The sequence below is a fragment of the Macaca nemestrina genome, chromosome 5 (assembly GCF_043159975.1).
Source record: "Macaca nemestrina isolate mMacNem1 chromosome 5, mMacNem.hap1, whole genome shotgun sequence".
NCBI classification, from domain to species: domain Eukaryota; kingdom Metazoa; phylum Chordata; class Mammalia; order Primates; family Cercopithecidae; genus Macaca; species Macaca nemestrina.
In genome coordinates, this window is record NC_092129.1 from 165,029,814 (window position 1) to 165,050,261 (window position 20,448).

At 36.2% G+C, this 20,448-nt stretch overlaps 2 long non-coding RNA genes across 4 annotated transcripts in view; one reads left to right on the forward strand and one right to left on the reverse strand.

Annotated features, from left to right (window-relative positions):
• The window catches only part of LOC105482505 (uncharacterized), a 170,746-nt gene extending 157,396 nt beyond the window's left edge, over positions 1-13,350 (forward strand). For all 3 annotated transcript variants that reach the window (XR_011624003.1, XR_987671.3, XR_011624004.1), the window contains 2 exons: positions 11,618-11,796; positions 12,903-13,350. This is a non-coding gene — a long non-coding RNA (uncharacterized lncRNA). The remainder of the gene's footprint in view (positions 1-11,617; positions 11,797-12,902) is intronic.
• The window catches only part of LOC105482507 (uncharacterized), a 166,039-nt gene that overhangs the window by 113,476 nt on the left and 32,115 nt on the right, over positions 1-20,448 (reverse strand). Inside the window, exon 4 of the long non-coding RNA XR_987675.3 lies at positions 2,228-2,396. This is a non-coding gene — a long non-coding RNA (uncharacterized lncRNA). The remainder of the gene's footprint in view (positions 1-2,227; positions 2,397-20,448) is intronic.

Genomic DNA, 20,448 nt, shown 5'->3' on the forward strand with positions numbered 1-20,448 from the left:
TTGAAAAGCAAGGTATTAACTGATTATAGCTTAGTATGATCCCTCCTAGGGTGATTTTATTTTCATAGGGGACTCATAACGGTTGGTGTGGGTAACAGGGAGTGAAGGCTCAGAGATGACCTTCAGGAAGCTATAGCTAACTCCAACACCTGACGGAGCAAATAAAAAATATTTGTTATGCAGCCTCTGAAAGGTTGGCAAAACCTTGCTTCGGGCCCTGTTTAAACACCCAGGCTCTGTCTACTACTTTTGGAACTGAACTGCAATAAAACCTCTTATTTTCCTGACCCAAGAGGAAATATTTTATAAATTATAGCGTAGAGAATTATTTGGCCAATATTTAGACCTGAAATACCCTGAAGAGTGAGAAAGGTAAGGAAAAGAATAGATTTGGAGAAAGCACAAAGGCCAAAGTCAATCAACAAAATGCTTAATAGTGTAAAGAGAAAAAAACTTTTCAAGTGTCCAAGCATAAATGTCAAGAGTATTTCAATAAAACCCAAAAGGCTCGAAGTTGAAGCAGGTGTGAGAAAAGGGGACAGAGAAGATCCCCGAGGAGAATACAAGCATGTGGGATGTGTATCTCTATTTACACAATAATTGTTCCACCACCTTCCTGTTTCACAGTAATTGATATTAGCAACTGCTCCGCCTGATAAGAAACGGTATCAGCCATTTATAAAAGAGGTATCCCCGAGTCAGGATGTTTAAGCCAGCAAAAACTGGTCACAGCTGAATCCAAATCCAAATCCAAATGTTCAATACCTGTTCTTAAACTTTACTGTGCACAACTCATCTCACAATGTTCATGACACATGAAGATTCCAGAATCACAGCTGAGGTGATTCCAATGCAGCAGCTCTGGGGCATGGCCTGGGAGTTTACGGTTTAGGAGCATGCCAATTGATTCTAAGGTAGGCAGTGGTCCACTGTGAAACAGGCTTCAGAAAGCCTAACCTAGGGTTTGTATTCAGTGCTTGTGCCCCTCCTTCCATCTCTCAAACTGCCATTTGCTCCAGCAACATTGCTGGACAAACCAGCTTTGCTGAAGTTGAGCCTGAGAGATCCTCTCCTCACTGGCACCATGCATCTCTTACCTTCTGTTCCAAGTGGGTCACCTCCCATGCAGGCTGCTGCGTGCGACGCCTGCAGGAACCTACTCTGTGCTCACACAGGGGCAAAACTGGAAATGTGAGGGGGGCTAAAACTCCCAGGGGGATTCCTTGATCAAAGGAGGCAGGAGCCAGTAGGTAAATATTCCCAAGTTTCCATTCCTCAGGACAATTTTCTGAAACTTATTCTGTATGATTCCCCCAGAGCATCCCAGCAGGAACGAATCCCAGTTGCCCACAGGGATGGCCAGCTATGTAACTCTTCTTCTCTTCCCAGTCCAAAAGTAAACTACTTATCCAAAGGTAAACTACTATGTGGGAGCTCTTGCTGCAAACCCTGCCATCTGAGAAGAACACAAGCTGAGGGAAGGTTCGCCTGAGAGACTGGCTCTGGAAACCAAGAAGGAGAGAGTGAAGGGGAGGGACAAAGAGGCCTGGGTATATTCTTCCCACGCCGCCTCACTCAGAGTAGCCCCATTTTGTCTGTTTTGTGTATTACACTTCTCCATTTTAGTTTCCTTAAAAATAAAATTATGGAGATAAGAGGTATTTGAAAATAATCAGTCTAAGAAAAAGGCTCAAATCTTGGCAGCAAGAGTCCAAGATTGACCACTAGTACAACCTGAAATCAAGTACATAATATCCCCAGCATTCGTTTTCTTGTGTACATGACAGGGTTGTTAAGACAATTACACACGATTATTATTAACTGATAATATAAAATTAATACGAGTATGCCATGTGGCCCAGACCCAATCTCTCTCTCCATGCAGTTGTTATCAGGCTCTTGTTTGATTCTGCGATTTTGTTCACACTAATAAGCCATTGGACACAAGTCACACAAACCCTAAAGTGGTTAGTTAGAAATCTTACAATGTTTGTGCAAAATTTGGCTTCATCTCTTGATGCTGCATCAATATGAGTTTGCTGTTAATATAAGTTTCAAGAAAGGAAAGGAAATGGAAGGGAAAAGAAAGGAAGGAAAGGGAAGAAAAATAAATTCTTAATAAACATGAAGCAAAATTATATGACTTCTGCATCCTGTCTAGGATACAGGTGCCTATTTGGGCCACTCTTACTCTCTCTTTTCCTCTACAGTTTCTTTCCTGGGTTACCTGGTAGACTGCTGCCATCCACGTACTTTCCTCATGTTGACACTAGGCATTTTCGTAGATTCTTCCATAGGTTCTTCTGATGTGGAAGTGCGATATAAACATAAAGCCTTGTTTGTTATATCAGAAACTATGGATCCACAGACGTTTCCATTTGTTCCCAAATTTTGCTCTATAAGAACAAAATAAAATGGAACCAAAATGAAGCTATTATGCCTCATGTATGATATATATTCAAATAATTTTCATTGAGATATAACATGCATAGAAAAAGAGTACATAAATCATAAATGTACAGCTTGAGAAATTTTCACAAAATATATCCTCTTGTGTAATCAGCACACAGGCCAAGAAGATTACAAGTACCCAATTACCCTCCCTATGCCACTCTCAGTCATTACTTACACTCCAAAGAGAGCTGATATACTGACTTCCAATACTATCAATTTACTTTTCTGGTTTCTGAGGTTTGTATACATAGAATCACAATTTATACTCAACTGTGTCTGGTTTCTTTAATTCAATATTGTAAGATTCATCTGTGTCATTACTTTTAGTAGTAGTTCATTTTCATTGCTATGCGTAGCATTTACTTGTATAAGATAATTAATGTATTCATTCTACTGTATTGAACATTTTAGTTTTTTCTAGATTTTGCCCATTTCAAAGAGTGCCATTATGAGGATTCTTGAATGTCTTTTGCTACATCATGCTTGCACTGCTTTGGGGAAGGTACTTAAAGTAGAATGCCTGGGTACACAGGTTTAACTATGTACTCACATGCTTTCCAAAGGAATTGGAAATTAACAAGATCATTTAAAATGTGTATGTTAATATGTAGGGCCACATCCAGCCAAGACATCCTAGGAAAAAACAAAACAAAACAAAACACCACTACCATCAAAGTGGAAAGACACTACCAAGTATGACTTATTATGAAACTACACTAATTAAGACAGTGTGGTACTATTGCAATAGTCAAATAATGGAATATAACATGGTGTCCAGAACATCCTTTCCTTCCTTCCTTCTTTTCTTTTTCTTTCACTCGTTCATTCATTCTTTCCTTCTTTCTCTGTAGATGTTAATGTGTGTGTATACATTTGTATATTATATATAGATTTGATTTACAATAAAGATGACATTGTTGACAATTGTGGAGAGAATGGTCTTTTCAATACATAGTATGAGATCAATATTTTATCCATATTGAAAAGAATAAATCTTAATCTGCATCTCACACCATACACAAAATCAGTTCCATGGTCTATCTGAGGTTTGCACTCTTTACCAGGTGTATACAGTTCATCAGAAAGAAATGAAGTTCCAAGACTTAATCAGTTGCATATATCCTTTAATAAAATTTATTTTCATTTGTATTAAAATTTAAATTAGCACTCCTGGTATTTTCTTTATTGAGACTAGTGGGGATGGTTAATAGGTATTAAAAAAACAGAAAGAATGAACAACACCTATTATTTGATAGCACAACAGGGAGTCTATAGTCAATAATAACTGTACATTTTAAAATAACTTAAAGAGTATAGTGGGATTGTTTGCAATTCAATGGATAAATGCTTGAGGGGATGACTAACCCATTCTTCACGATGTGTTTCTTTCACATTGCATGTCTGTATCAAAACATCTCATGTACCCCATAAATATATACATATATTATATACCCATAAAAATTTAAAAAATAAAACAAAGCAGTAATAAAAAATCTTTATGTATATTGTGGAAAACTGATTTTCTTCTCCCTTTTTCCCTTCCTTCCTTCCTTTTTCCCTTCCTCCTTTACTTTCCACCTTCCCACCATTTGTTTTTTCATTCATCTAACAACATACATCAGATATCAGTGGTTACAAATCAGCAGCACACATGCCAACTATGTGAGTTATTTAAAATATTTATTTTATAGTTATTTAAAACAACTATGTTATAGTTATTTAAAATAACTATGAATAGATATTTTTAAATACTTTATGTTAAAAATAAATCCTGTTGCCAGGATTTATGTAAATGTAATTGTGAGAATTTACATGAGATCCAATTATGGGGCATCTCTTGAAAATGTGGCAGATCTGGCAACCTCCGGCCAACAGTATTCCATAGCAACAGTCTGCTGGATTTTGTGAAACACTTGCCAGTTTAAGACAGGGCAAACCTCTCAGGTTTACCTTAATCCTCACTGGGCCTGTTTCACTCATGTATATTTATTACCTGCCTGACCCCTGTAGGAATTTGCATTCAAGATTTCTATTACTATAAATGTTTGAATAGAGTAGTTAGACATAAAAACATGTTTCCAAAGAAATTATAGATGCACAAATGTCAATATTGTTTTCTATTTATATACAGTTTTCAGTGTTCTACATATGGCAGCTAAAAAGATTCTTTCTTCTTCTTCTTTAGTTTTAGGCATAAATCCCTTCTTGTTTCCACAGGAACATTAGCTCAAATTTGCAGATACTGTGTGATACAGATAAAATTGTTGCATTTAAAACCATATGTCACACTGAACTGCTCAAGAGGCATCAAGCCTTTCTTACTTGCAGATCTTTAAAGATTTTTATGCTCGGTTAAGATGGAAAAGAGCATTAGGTTTGAAGATAAACCTATTTACTGTGGAAGCACTCGCTAAATTATTTCACCAAATTACTAGGTAGAGAGACATTAGTAGAGTATGTTAAAAGTGAATTTTTTCAACTTACATGTGTCTTCCTCCATATTCATCAGCTGCCAGGGATTATTGTCTTGATAGTAGCTGGATACATAAGGATACGACAGACCCTGGTCCTATTTTTTTACACATTTGTATTTACTTTTTAAAAGTTATAATAAGGATCTCAATTCTTTAAGTGGCCATGAATCATTTAAAATTGTATGGGAACTGTTGCTCTATTTCAGGCCATCATTATATTATGGTGATAGAAAGGCATAAAACTCTATTACCATTTCATAGAGATAAAATAAATCGACTTGAGTAATACAAAATAAAGTAGTTCACAACCATGAAAAGTCCTTCAGGAATAAGATGCATTTCAGCATTACTATTCTTCACTCCCGTACATATAACTTGTGCATCCTTTTCAGACACAGAGCACATAATGGAAGTACATGTCTTGTTTTAAGAAAATATGACCCCTAGGGCCCTGTTCTCTTAAGAAGTATTTAATACATCTCATGCAAATAGAAAGTTTAAATGACAAGCACACTGAATGCAGATCTCAGATTTACCAAATTGGCTTCATTCAGCTGTCTTACATGTGTATATAAATGTATACACACATATATTTTTCTTCTTCTTCAAGTGAATATTAAAAGCCAAGTAAGAAATAAAGAGGATTGGAAGTGGTCAGAGAGAATATCAATGAAAAATTTCTTGGCTCAGAGATGACCAGAACCCAGAACCCTGGTACCACTTAGCCAATCTAAGTCTTGAAAACAAAGACAGTAACATGATGATAGTCTACACAGAATATTTACAACAGTAGTAAATAAACAGAATGGATAGTCAGTTTGGGGCACATACACACATATCCAACAAAAGGCCATTTCAGACTTAGGAGAACCTAAAGCTCAAATTGCTCTCATCACCGTTCACGGGCACCCTATTTTCAGTTTTTAATTTTACTCAGTTCTTTTCGCTCCTACCTCCCACCCCTGGTCCATTTCCTCCCCTCTACCCTGTCCCAGGTGTTGATTTTGAGATCCACAGACTAAAAAGAAAACATGGCCTCTACTGTTGTCCCACATATCTGTATTTGCTTCTTCCATTGTCCCAGTGTACCGAATGAAATGGAAAAAGGGAGGTGGTACTGAAGCTGTAGAACATAAGTCAGAAATCAAAAATCATAAGACAATTTTTATATGCTTCTCACAGTACATTTTCAGCCACTATTCCTTCCTCTGTCATAAACTTGGTTCTGAGCCTTTTCCTCCAAGTTCTCCAGTCCCTCAACATACTAAATGTCCCTTCTCCAGTGAATTCATTCTCTCTCCAGCAGGACATCCACCTTGAAAGTTGATCTTCCATACTCAATGGCCTTATTTCCTTCTCTAACACGCAACAGGTCCCCATCAGCTACTACTTTTTCTTGCTCTAAAAGTTTTCCCAAATTTACAACTTTGCTTTGCAATCTTCAAATCCCAGTCAGTAAATACATCACAAGTTTCAAACACAAAAGGTCATATGAAAGTTTCCTCTTATACTGGTCATACACTAATCCCAAATGAAATTCCTAATAAACCAGTTGTCAAACATTCAACTCTTGCTTGCAGGTCATCAGTGTTGTTGAGGAATTTTGTAATATAGTTTTAGAGTGGGCCTTTACACGTTTATAACTGTCAGCTTTGTAAGAAATCCTCTGACTTGACCCCAGTATTTTCTGTCCTCTCAAGCCCCTTCTTTAATTTTCTTGCTGTCAAACTTTAAATATGAGAGTGGGGTGTGTGTGTGTGTGTGTGTGTGTGTGTGTGTGTGTGTGTGTGTGTGTGTGTAGAAGATAGGCAATAATCTGAATCCGGCCAGTTCTCTTTCCCGTATTCCCCAAATCAATGAAAATCTTCATTTTCAAATTCAACATTGCCACTTGGGTTGTGCTCTTTATTGCATTTCTATCTCCATGGAGACCATACAAATCCAGTGTTTCTATCTTATACTTAATTCTCTTTGCTAATTTCTATGCTTCAGCTGGGAAATATGCTCTGACCTTTTTTATCCTTAGCAAGTTCTCTTTAAATTTTCCTTTCTTTCCCTTAACCATACAACTTTTAAAAAGTATATAATAGATATTAACCATTTCCTTCCTTCCCCTTCTCTTCAACCTCCCAATCTTTCTTTCCACATCCATATCCCCAGCAGCACCTCTGACTTTTATTAAAGCTCCAAGCTTGTGGCACTATCTACTTGCTGGATATCTTCAACTGGAGATTTTATAGGCACTTCTAATTTAATATGTCTGAAACCAGATTTATTATCTTCCCTTTGCTAAAATAGTCTCTTTCTCTGCTATCTCGCAACCCACTTATAAACATCACTTAGAATGTTTTCTCTTTCTGATTCTTCATGTTCAATAAGGACTGAAAGAATTGTAAAGCAGGGGGTTAGTGCTCAGCTGTCCACGTAGCTAACATACCTAGGTAACCACAATGTATCATTAGACATTCAGGAATAACACAAATGTAGACAGTCTATTTTTATTTGGGTGCTTTGTGTTCCTTGTTGTATCATCTTAATCAAGAAAAGGAACTTGTAATAGCTGTGGATTTCCCTTCTAGATGAAACTCATTTGTGTTCACATTTCCATTTCAGAAAAGAGGAAGGCAGTACCAATTTTAATTAAAAATCTCAAGATATAAATTCACCTAGCCAGACGTTGTTCCACAGAACGTTCTTTCTTAAAGATCATTATTTCCTAATTAACACACTGGGTATATGTTATATTTATCTAAATGGAGCTGGTGTTAAGAATGGGGTAAGACACATTCTTTTTGATAATCAATCTTATGCAAGTATGACCCTCCTTCAGTAAACTACACCTATTTTAAGTGGATAGTTCAATGAGTTTTGGCAGCTGTATACATCTGTGTGACCACCTTTATAATAAAGATATAGAACATTTTCATAAAACCAAAAAGTTTATCTGTGCCCCTTTGCATAAGGGGCCTTCATTCCTCCTTAACCCTAGAGAAAGTATTTATCTACATCTGTCATTTGCAATTTTTGGAATTTCATGTGAATTGAACCATAACAATCAGCTCTTCTGGGTCATTTGCACAGTATGTTTTTAGAGACCCACTTGTTGCATGGATCTTCATTTTTTTTTTTTTTTGAGACGGAGTCTCGCTCTGTAGTTTTCTGTCATATGAATATACTACAATTTGTTTATTGTGATGGACTACTTGTTTCTACTTTGGAGCTGGAAGTTAATGAATAAATTTCAAGGACATTCACGTACTTGTCTTTATGTGGGTACATGGCTCCATTTCTCTTGGGTAAATACCTAGGAGTGAAGTGGTAGGGTTATATATTAAGATAAGGAGCTTAAAAACTGTTTTCCAAAGTGGTTGAAACTGGCCAGGCATGGTGGCTCCCACCTGTAATCTCAGCACTTTGGGAGGCCAAGGCAGGTGGATTACCTGAGGTCAAGAGTTCAAGACCAGCCTGGTCAACATGGTGAAACCCCATCTCTACTAAAAATGCAAAAAAAAAAAAAAAAAAAAAAAAAATTGGCCAGGCGTGGTGGCTCATGCCTGTAATCCCAGCACTTTGGGAGGCCAAGGCAAGCAGATCACAAGGTCAGGAGTTCAAGACCAGCCTGACCAACATGGTCTACTCTCATCTCTACTAAAAATATGAAATTAGCCAGGTGTGGTGGCATGCACCTGTAATCCCAGCTACTCAGGAGACTAAGGCAGGAGAATTGCTTGAACCCAGGATGCAGACGTTGCAGTGAGCCAAGACTGTGCCATTGCACTCCAGCCTGGGCGACAGAGTGAGACTTGGGCTCAAAAAAATTTTTACATATATATATAGTTGAAACATTTCACATTTCCATCAATAGTGCTACTTCAGTGAAGTTGGTGATTGTGTTTTTCAAGTCTTCCATATCTAACTGACATTTATAACTACTTGTTTTATTAACTACTGAGAAAGAAGTATTGAAATAGCCAGCTATGACAGAGAGTTTGTCTATTGCTAATTTCAGTTTGGTAAGATTTTTCTCCTGGTATGTTTTGAGGTTCTTTTATATGGCACATACACATTTAAGGGTGTTATACCATCTTGATGAATTTACTCCATGATGAAATGTCCCTTTTTATTTCTGATAATATTCCTTTATCTGATATATGTTTTGATCAGTATTAGTATGGACATTCTAATTTTCTCTCTTGATTTGTACCTGCATGTTATATTAAACTACATATATCTTTATATTTTAAGTATTTTCTTATAGACAGCATATAGCTGTGTTTGCTTTTTAACCCAGTATAACAGCTAATGTTTTTTAATTAGACTGTTTAAATTCAGTGTAATTTCTATATAGTTGGTATTATATAAATCCTCTTGATATTTTTCTATTTGTTTCATTTGTTCTTTATTCTTTTTTACTTCTTTTTGTGTCTTCTTATAGACTAATTATTTTTATTATTTTCTGTATCTATGTCATTTTAGTTAATATTTAGTCATTTGCATCTTTGATGAGTCTGCCTTCAAATAATACATCACTTCTATAACAATATAAGACCTAGAAACAGATTTATATTCCCCTCCTCCTTTTTGACTTCCAATTATGTGGCTATAGTTGGACTGTCTCCACATCTCAGGTCTCAGTTGAAACAACTGGAATAACTTAGCCCTATTTCATGTGCTCTATGCTTAGTCCCATGGTGGTAGCAATTTTCCAGAAAAGCAAGTGGAATTGTTTAAGTCTTCTTGAACCAACATACACTTTTACTTGCATTCTTTTGGCCACTGCAAATCATAGGGTCAAACCATGTTTAAGTGTTGGAGAAAGAGATACCCTCCTCCACCCCTGCAGTCTTTTGATGAGGAAAGCTGTATGACATTGCAAAAAGTTTGGATATGAAAAGCAGTGGGAAGTATGGGTTATTATTACAATTAATCTACCATATAAACTTTACCTATGTAAAATGATCTTATTTTTGGAAACTGACTAATGACTCCGATTACAGTGATCTGAAGTTTTCTCTGCTAAGCTTCACTAATCATGATGAGTCACTCTAGCATATGGGCAATGGGAATGCTAGGGAATCTCATTAATCAGCCATCTATATCTGTCTCCTCAGGCCTCTGCCTATTACTGCCTCCATCTTCTTCATTGTTTTTTGTTTTGCCAGATCCTGTAAATATGTCACAACTTATGATGAAGCAAATACCATTTATGAAATCTATCCTGAGTGCCTTGGAGAATATATTTTCATAGCATTTTGTACCATCACCCTTATGGCATTTATATTTTACCTTTCATTTTATTTGTTCTATTGTGTGATCCTCCCCTATGCCATATAATCCTTGAAGCCAAAATCATGTCCTTTTTACTTTGCATCTTCTTCAAGATTAACTCATAGCCTTTTACATAATAGTTGCACCATTGAATAAGCTAAGTGAGAAATAGATTAATGCGTACATGCTGTGGCTGCTTTTCTAATGAGCAGAGAGAAAAGCTTTAATGGTAATTTAAATCAAGACTATAAATATTAATAGCAATCATTTATTATATTCTATGTCCAAATACTGTTCTTAAAATTTTACAAACGTTAAGGAAAACAAGTAATTCTTCATTGTTGTCTGTTAACTTCAGTCAATATTAAAAAATTTCAGCCAATGCCTGCTCTGCTGCCTAATCAGTTTAGGGGAGAAGGAAAAAAAAACAGGTCTTTGGAGACAGAGATTAAATTCAAATCTCTCCTGTTTCTGAAGTGTTATTCATCCTGAGATTCTTTCCAAAAGCTGACCAATATTAACTCAATATTAAAAGAAATAAAAGAGAGGGAGAGGGTCTGACACATAATAGGGATTTGTTCCTTGTTCACTTAATTCTATTCTCTCAGAATGCAGGTCTGCTTTAACGGAAATTACTGTAGAACACAAGTGGGCTCTTGTACCTTTACAGAGGTGGCTTGAAAAGAAGATGAACATGAAGGAGAAAAGAGAAATTTGGTTTTTGTTTACCTTAATTATCTTTTCACTTCACTCTAGCTTATTGGAGAGAAGTTTTATAGGTATCAGAAGAGTTGAGGACCACCATGGAATAATATCTCACCATCCGCAAAAGGAAGTGGACTGCTCTTCCCCTTCAGCCTTTGCAATTAAGGGCTGCATCCTCGACAGGATATACTGGGGAAAGTTTTACCCTTGCCTCCTCCCCTTTCAGAGAGGCTGATGACCCATGCCCAGTGCTCATAAATAGTTCATTCACATCCTGCTTCTCTTCCAGTCATTTCTTTTCTCCTTTTGGTTGTTACAACTGTTCTATCTTTGAGATTTTTCACCCTTCAAATGTCCCAGAATTTCCCACCTCCAAAATTATTAAGAGATATTTCAGATCTGAGAGTTCCTTATACCAAAAATGCCACTTTGGGCCACAGCAAATATGTAGTTTTCCCCATAGCACCACAAAAAAATATCTGAAGATATTAGAAAAGAGAGAAGGCTAGAGGACACTGGATAAAGAGTGGGTGTGATAGGCAAAACATTGCCCCTTTTCCCCTCAAACATTGTCCTCTAATTCCTGAAACTTGTGAATATGTTACCTTAATCTTAGCTCTTTTTCCAGGTAAGTTAAGGTCCCTGAGATGAAAACGTTTTCCTGAATTGTACCGTTGGGCCCAACTTAATCACCTCTCCTGCTTGAGGTGAGACAGAGATGTGAGAATGGAAGAAATATCAGGGAGATGTATTGTTGTTGGCTTTGAAAATCGAGGAAGGGACCACTAGCCAAGAAATGAAGACATTCCCTCGAAGGTGAAAAATGCAAGGAATCAGATTCTGCCTACAGAAGCCTCCTCTAAGCATTCTTGGAGAATGAAATTTTCTCTTCAAGGTAAAATTATTTAACCAGAGGTTTTCTTTTCCCTCCATAATGTTGTGTGTCCGTGCCTATGCATATCTGAGATTAAAATAAAAAATAGAATTAGAGAAACAGGTGGTATAGGTAGGTAATATCAGAAAGTTTCAAATCTCTATTGCTATCCTTGCCACAACAATCTGCCAATTGCCTGCTGGATAGAAGTTATGTTGCTATGTACTGAAGATACATAAAATTAAACATTTGGCCTCTGCTCTCAATAAACTATTATATGATGTTTTGATTAACTTAATATTTTTCTGAGCATTGCTTTTAGGAGGAACTCATAAATGACCTGAAAAAGTGTATATTTTTTTATGTTTTACAATGGTACCTGATTTTCCCCATGGGCTCTGAAAAGCAATAAATCATCAAAGTAGAAATTTTATTTCCTGTCCTGTACCTACTAAGGCAAAATTTCTAAATTATACATTTTAGGATGATCTAACAGAAACTACAACAGCAAAGGGATTGACACCAGCAGAAGGTCACAAATCCCTTGAGTTCTGGTTAATGGAGACCATATTGTGCATTTATTATCAATTGAACAATGGTGTAGAAGGCCATTCACATATGTTAGTTATGTAGAGATAGAGGAAATAAGGAGAAAAAGAAACCTTATTGGACATATTAATGAAAACTGGCCCTTCAATGGAGCAGATGATCTGAGATCAAACCAATCTCTGATACTTTGTAGTGGTGTGATATTGAGAAAATTCCTTAACTCCTATGAGCTTGCATTTTCTTAATTTTAAAAACATGTATAATAAAATTCTGAATCACAGAAATTTTATCAGTATTATATGATTAAAAGATTTTAAAAGCACCTAGTGATATGTTTGGTACATTTAATATTAATTAATGATCTTTTACTCAATCTTTCGTTTGTTCAAAACCCACTTAGCATTTGCAAATACAGTGACACAATCCTTGAATATAATGACTCTGTACACCTAAGAACTGCTGATTTCCAAACTTTGAGATTTGCAAATGGATTCACCAATCTGCCAAGATCTGCACGAAATGTTTCAACAGAGCAATTATAAGTTAACTCTCTCTTTTGTTTCATGCTTCATTTTTAGATGTTTCATAACCAACTCCTTTGGAAAGAAAAAAGTATCTAGCACATCAGCAATTTTCAAGCACATTAGGATTTGAACAGCTGAATGACAGTATCTCCTGGAGGAAAGATTTTCTACTCACAGAACCTGAGATGAGAATCATCTGTCCCAGTTTTACAAATTAAAAAGAAAATAAGAAACTCCAGTGCTTTTTCTGCCAGTATTTTTTCTGATGTTGAAATTCTGATACAAATATTCAAGTTCAATGCAATCCCATCATAAGCATGTGTGTGTGTGTGTGTGAATGAATATGTATACATAAACATGATAGACTTCTGACAATCAAAATAATGTTTTACAGGCAAGACTTCTTTAAATTATAAAGCTACTAAAATGCATTTAGCTTGCTTTGTGAGAAAGCTAACCCTTTGTCTGTAATTCCCAACCCCGGTTGCAAAATACAATGACCTATGCTGACTTTTATTTTCTTTTTAATCCTATATCTAGAAGTTTCTCATTCTGATTCAATTGGTCTGGGATGGGGCCCAGACTACATTGGGGTAGTTAAAAAGTTTCTCGGGTAATTTTAACAAGTACAAAGTTGAGAAATAATGCCCTACACCAGTGATTAGTGGCACATGGCCTTGGTAGTACATTACAATCACCTGGGGGAGCTTTTAAAAATACTGATGCCCAGGGCATACCCCAGATTTATTAAATAATAAGAGGAGAGAACCAAAGGCATCAATATTTTTAAAGCTCCCTGGCATGTGCTACCTGGGTTGAGAGACACTGCATGTGCTGTGCCAGTGGTGTAATGATTATGATGTATATTAGACATCAAATGATTCATTATGCCACCTTATATCTCAACTCACTGCAGCTGGGACTCATATTAGACACATCTTTGTTTCACATATAGAATTAACAAAATTAATTTCAGGTTCTATCATACCTTTACTAAGATGAACATTGTGTCAGTGATCAGAGAATTGCCTCCAGTGTTTCTGACATATTGGCTTTCACAATATTTTGAGAACTAATAGTCTACTCTGAGCAAATATTAATATCATTCCATGTGAGTAAATTTCATCCTGGAATTGACTGTGGGCAATTCATGATTTCAAGAGCATTGGGGTCTCTATTCCTTTGCTGGAAATTTTGATACCACCGATATATGTTACATTTTAGGCATATTTAACTGTGCAGCTGGTGTTGGGTTAGACTCTACCCTTCATGCTCATGACTCATTAATATCTGCTAATTTCAGAAGATCTTTTGAATATCGTAGAGAAGTGTAGGTCTATGTTACTCATCAACATTTTTCTAAAGCTCATCATGCTCCAACATTAGAGAAGTTTCAAGAAAGCTTCATCTTACTATTGACACCTTGATATGACCTGTCCTCAAAGAAGAACTGTCAAGTTTGTGATCAGTATCTTTCCTCAAATAGCAATGAAAACATTGGTCTGGAATTATTGAGTCATTTTACTTAGTGATAATTATGGTAGTCTATAGATACTAGAGATTGTTATGCATTTATTACATGATCTTTACTTAGAACCATTTTTACACGATCTTTGTTGGCTCTCTTGTAAATCTGTTTCAGAGCAGGATCCTCAGGCAGCTGTATTTGAAATGAAGCTTTGTTAGATGAGAAATCAAATTCACAATCCTTCTGTGATTTTGTTGCAAGAGCTCCATCTGGAAATGGACCAGCCCTTACTGCCTTAGCGTATGTCCCAGGGACTACATTCTCCCAATAATTGAACATTTTGATTCCAAATACAGCACAGTTTTCTCTCTCCATGCTGTTATTCACCTATCTCTGAGCATGCAAACTTCAGGAAGCTAAAGGGAGTGTGGAAAGACATAATGAAGAAATAAAAAAATCCTCATCATAATTAAGTGATGCTGAAATACTTTTATAGTTTGTATTCTGCCTAGGAGTTTAAAGGGTTTTTACTTAGTTCTGATTTTGCTCACCTGTAAATCAACTGAGTTCCCTCCATTTCCCCGCAGATTGGCATTTTAGTGTTACAAACCAACCTTCTGTCATTACTCAATGGACCTCATCAAAAGACAAGGGACCTTTTTCATTACAAAGCGCCTGGGTGTAATAAAATGGCTTACATTGTTGAAGGGAAAAGGGGGACAAGAAATTAATATTTTCATTCTAGAAACTACACACACACACACACACACACACACACACACACACACACACACACACACCTGTATATCCACAATCCAGATGGCTATGGTGCCCTGGATGGGGAAGAAATAATCCACTTACTGCTTCTTTTGCCTTTTATATGGACTACCACGAATGGTCAATCCTGACCCTCAGGGACTGATCTTTAAGTGTTCTTACAATTGAAATAGAATTGGAAGTGTTAGTTTCCGGACCATGTCCATGTCACCACAGGTGGAAACACAATGGTTAAACTAGGATGGACAGAAACTAAGGAGTCAATCAACTTTAACCTGGATTGGCATCCAATATGGAGGATTTCCATAATAATAACAGGACACAGTTCTCTTTAGGCTTCCCTTTATCCTTATCTCTGATATATTAGATTCTTACATATTCTCTGTTTTTAACTGAAACAGCCTGCTGCTAAAGCCTTCAGACTACTCTAATTCTGGAAGCCTAATTTCAGACTACTCTGCCTTCTCACAGAGGGAATGAAAGTCAGGGAGAGATTCTAAAGCCATAATCCTGAAAAGACAGTTCTGCTTGCAGATCTAGGGCTTTCATTTAAAAGAATGACTCAAAAGGCCATTTCTAGGCTCATGAATCTCAAAGTCAATGTCGATGAATATTATCTCAGACACTTATAAGAAATGCATGCTTTCAAGCCCCTTTTTTCTGATTCGGAAGTTCTGAGTTCAGGTTTGGGGCCGGGGATCTGATATTTCACCGCATATGATCCTGCTGTAGTTGTTGTGTGGAATACAAAATAAGAGTCACTAAACTACAAGAGACTTGGGAACACAGAAATAGGAAGTTTCTTAGATTTTTCTTGAGATGTGGATTTTAAGGTGTATTTGTTATATTTTCTCTTAGTTTATTTTAAATACCAGGTAACCCTGAGACACTCTGAAACCTGAAAGCCATATAAAGTTATGTCTAATTTAGTGTGCCTGGGTACATGAATTGGTTCAGACTAGCTAATGAGGACACATTCATTCATTTGGCAAATAGTAAACTTTTTTTTTTTTTTTTTGAGATAGTCTTGCTCTGTTACCCAGGCTAGAGTGCAGTGGCATGAACACAGCTCACTGCAGCCTTGACCCCCTGGGCTCAAGCAATCCTCCTGCCTCAGACTCCCAAGTAGTTGGGACCACAGGCGTATGCCATCACACCCAGCTAATATTTTTTTCTTAATTTTTTTTTTTTTCGTGGAGAGAGGGTCTTGCCGTGTTGCCCAGGCTGGTGTTGAACTCCTAGGCTCAAGCAATCCTCCTACCTTGGCCTCCCAAAGTGTTGGGATTACAGGCATGAGCCACTATGCCTGGCCTAGTTGAATTCTTGCTCAGCTAAGAATTGTGCAAGGTACTGGTGGCACAAAGGCAAATGAAATGCAGTTCTTGCCCCTTGAGGAGTTCATTTTAGTGGAAGAAACAGTGATATAAATTAATTAAATACAGTGATATGAAAAAGTGTTATCAGTGCATGTATGACAATATAATTTACTCTGCAAGGGAAGATTTAACAGAGACAATTGGAGCTGAGCTTTGTTTTCAACTATTGCTAGGAAATTGCAAGACACAGAAGAGAAGAAAAATTTTGAGAAATAGGAAAAAAATGTCATGAAAAGGCAAGGAAGTAAGAAATAGCCTTTTGTATTCTAGATATGTTACAAAGTTCAAAAGTTTAGAAAGATGCACTAGTGATGGGGAACGGCAGGAAATAAGGTGGGCAGAAGAGATCCTTGAGACTATGCTACACAGAATGGTATGTATGCTTTTTGTGTATGACAAAATGAGGACCATTATGAGAGAAAATAGGCACCTAAATAAATGAAGGAATGCACCACACTCATAGATGGAAAGACTCCATATTTTAAACATAAACATTTTTAATTGAAGCATAAATATAAAACAATCAGAATTAATATTTGATTAATATTCAATTAGTTTTGTGAAAGTTGGTAAACCTATCCTAAAATTTGTATACAAATTATAAGGTCAAAAAATAGCCAAGGTAGGCCGGGCACGGTGGTTCACGCCTGTAATCCCAGCACTTTGTGAGGCCAAGACAGGTGGATCACCTGAGGCCAGGAGTTCATGACCAGCCTGGCCAACATGGTGAAACCCCATCTCTACTAAAAACACAAAAAATTAGCTGGGTGTGATGGCAGGCACCTGTAATCCCAGCTACTTGTGAGACTGAGGCAGGAGAATCGTTTGATCCCAGGAGCCGGAGGTTGCAATGAGCTCAGGAAAAAAAAAAAAAGAAAGAAAAAATAGTCAAGATAATTTTGAAGAAACAGAACAAAGTTACAGGTCTTACTCTGAAATCTTGTGACTTACTATAAAGCTATAATGATTTGGGCAGCACGGTATTATTATAACGGTAACTAAATAGATCAATGGAATAAATATTAATAGAATAAAGAATATTAATAAAGAAATGCACTCAAATATGCAATAATCAGTTTATAAAGAGATACCACTATACTACAGTGAAAAAAAGATAGCCTTTTCAATAAACAGCATTAGGCTCATTGAATATCTATATAGAAAAAACATAAATTTTATCCATACCTCACACCGTGCACAAAAATTAATTCCAGATGGTCCACAGATCAAAAAGTTAAAGGTAATTTTCTTTTTGAGGCAGGATTTTGCTCTGTCACCCAGGCTGGAGGGCAGTGGTGCGATCTTGGCTCACTGCAACCTCAGCCTCCTGGGCTCAGGCAATTCTCCCACTTCCGCCTCCTACGTACCTGTGACTGTCGGCATGCACCATCACACCCAGTTAATTTTTTGTATTTTTTGCAGAGATGGGGTTTTGTCATTTACCAAGGGTGGTCTTAAACTCCTGGGCTCAAGTGATCTGGTTGCCTCGGACTACCAAAGTGCTGGAACTACAGGAGTGAGCCATAGCACCCAGCCAGTTAAAGGTAAATTAATAACCATTCTAGAAAATAGCATCTATGCAGAGATTTTTCTTTAAAGAAAAACTAACCAAAATGAAAAGCCTTGAAAAATTGGATCACATGAACATGAAAAGCCTATGTTTATCAAAACACTCATAAGCGTAATAAGGCAGGGCACAGAGTAAAAAATTCTTGCCATGCATATGTCGAGAATGGAATCATGTGTGAAATATGTAAAGAACTTCTACCAAAAAATTAAGTCAAAGCAACCAACCAACTTTTAAAAAATCTTCAAAATGTTTGAAAGGGCATTTCATCAAAAGAGATATTCAAATCATCAATAAACATATAAAAATAGAGCCAATCTCATTAGTCAGCACGGGGTATAATTTAAATCCAATGAATAAAACTATATGCTCACTAAATGCTAAGATTGAACACACTAACAACACAAACTGCTACCAAGATTTGAATTAAGGGACACTCCTATATACTGTTACAAGAAACCAAAAAACGCTATAACCACTTAGGAAAAGCATTTAGCAGTATTTATAAATACGAACATTTCTACAACCCAACATTTGCCTTCCTAGGGACATAGCTAATAAAACTGCGTATATATTTAACCCAAAGATGAGTAAAATATGTACACAATGCACTCTTTACAATAGCCTAAAACTGAAAAATTCAAATGTCTATCAATGGCAGACTGGATAAATTAACTGTAGTATATCCACACAATGGGAATCGTATATAACAAGAAGAATGAACAAGAATGAACAAAGTACTGCTATACATAACATAAACATCAACTTTATAGTTGAGCAAAAGAAAACAGACACAAGTAAATCGTAGCATTATTCCATTTATGTAAAGTTCAAAAACTGAAAAAGCTAATTGATAACAATATGAGTAACCACTCCTATGAGTAACCACTCCTATGAGTGGTTACTTCTGGGAAGAGAAAAAGCAAGAGGTTTTGGGGAATGCTAGTGTTCTTTTTTATGTCTGGTGGTTACACATAAAAAGTTGCAAGTGTGTTCATTTTTTGAATTTTCACTAAACTCTACACTTGTGATTTGTGCAGACTTCTGTCAGTTATAATTTAATAAAATTCACATTAAACATTTTTGTAGTAATTTAATGAGAATGGAGGAAGCATGTCATTTTCTCAGATGGGACATGGCTTTTTCTAGCATTATGTTGAAAGGAAACTTTTTTCTTGCTGTATTTTGTTTTCTCTTGGACATGTTTTAAAAAACAAATCTTGAAGTGATTTGCCTTAAAAAAGAGAGATTATCACACAAGTGCAGAAAATAGATGATGAGGACTAAATTGTGTGGAGAGAGGGACATAAGGCCGACTAGAAGCAATGTTTCAGAGATAGAAATCACAGGATTTGAAGTTCAATTATCTGTAGGATGATGGAAGAGGAAGATAAAAGTCACCCTAAAGTTTCTAGCTTGATAGATTTGAATGATTATGCAGTTGGATCTAATGAGTCTTTTTTAAAAAAATGTTGGACATGTTTGTGGTATTAGAGAGTTATCTGAATGGACATATTTTTATGTAAATTGAAAATATAGGTCTGGAACTTAGTGAAAAGAATAAGAGTAGAAATATAAATCTGGGTCTCTTCAAATGTGTTTTATGTCTTGAATATACATTTTATGGCTAAAGCCTTGAAAATAGATGCAATACCCACTTCATTATCCTGGGGAAATGTGCAGTATAAAGAAAGAGGAGAATAACTGACAGAGGTGGAAATTGAAGTGAAAAAGGAGATTTCAAGCAAGGAGCCCACTTGCAATCCATCTTAACTACTTATATTTTAAGTATTCCCAACATGTCTCAATATTCAGTTGACCTAGGTAATTATTACACTCTCTTGTTGTCCACTGCTATTTATTTTCTAAATATAAAAATTATTAAAAGCATTACAAATAGTACCTGGTGTTCCACAAAACTTAATTTATCACTAACTTCTGAACTGTAGTGTTACCAGAGAACAGTATTAAATCCGTTATAATTATAGTTATTTCAGGAATATTTTACAACTTAAGTAAAACTGATGTTAACTTATATTTACAGCCTCACAAGGGAATTTCAGAGGTCTGAATCAGATATTTGTAATAATTTCCTGAAAATGGATATTTTTTTAGAAGAACCACATTTTAAACCAGCATTGATCATGAAATATTTCCAGGTTTGAATAAGATGACCAGCACATAATTATAAAATTATCTTGGTTGCTAAAAATATCATAGTTATTTTTAATTCTAGTGATCCATTTCAATTTACTGGCAATCACAACACATCCTCTGAATCCATACTAATAATTCCTGGAGTGAGAGAAACACATTGTACTCCCTTTTGGTAAATCTATTCTTGTGACTGACTATTGTTATGTAGCCAATCACCCCCAAAACTTAGTAGCTTAAAACAGTACTGCAAACTAG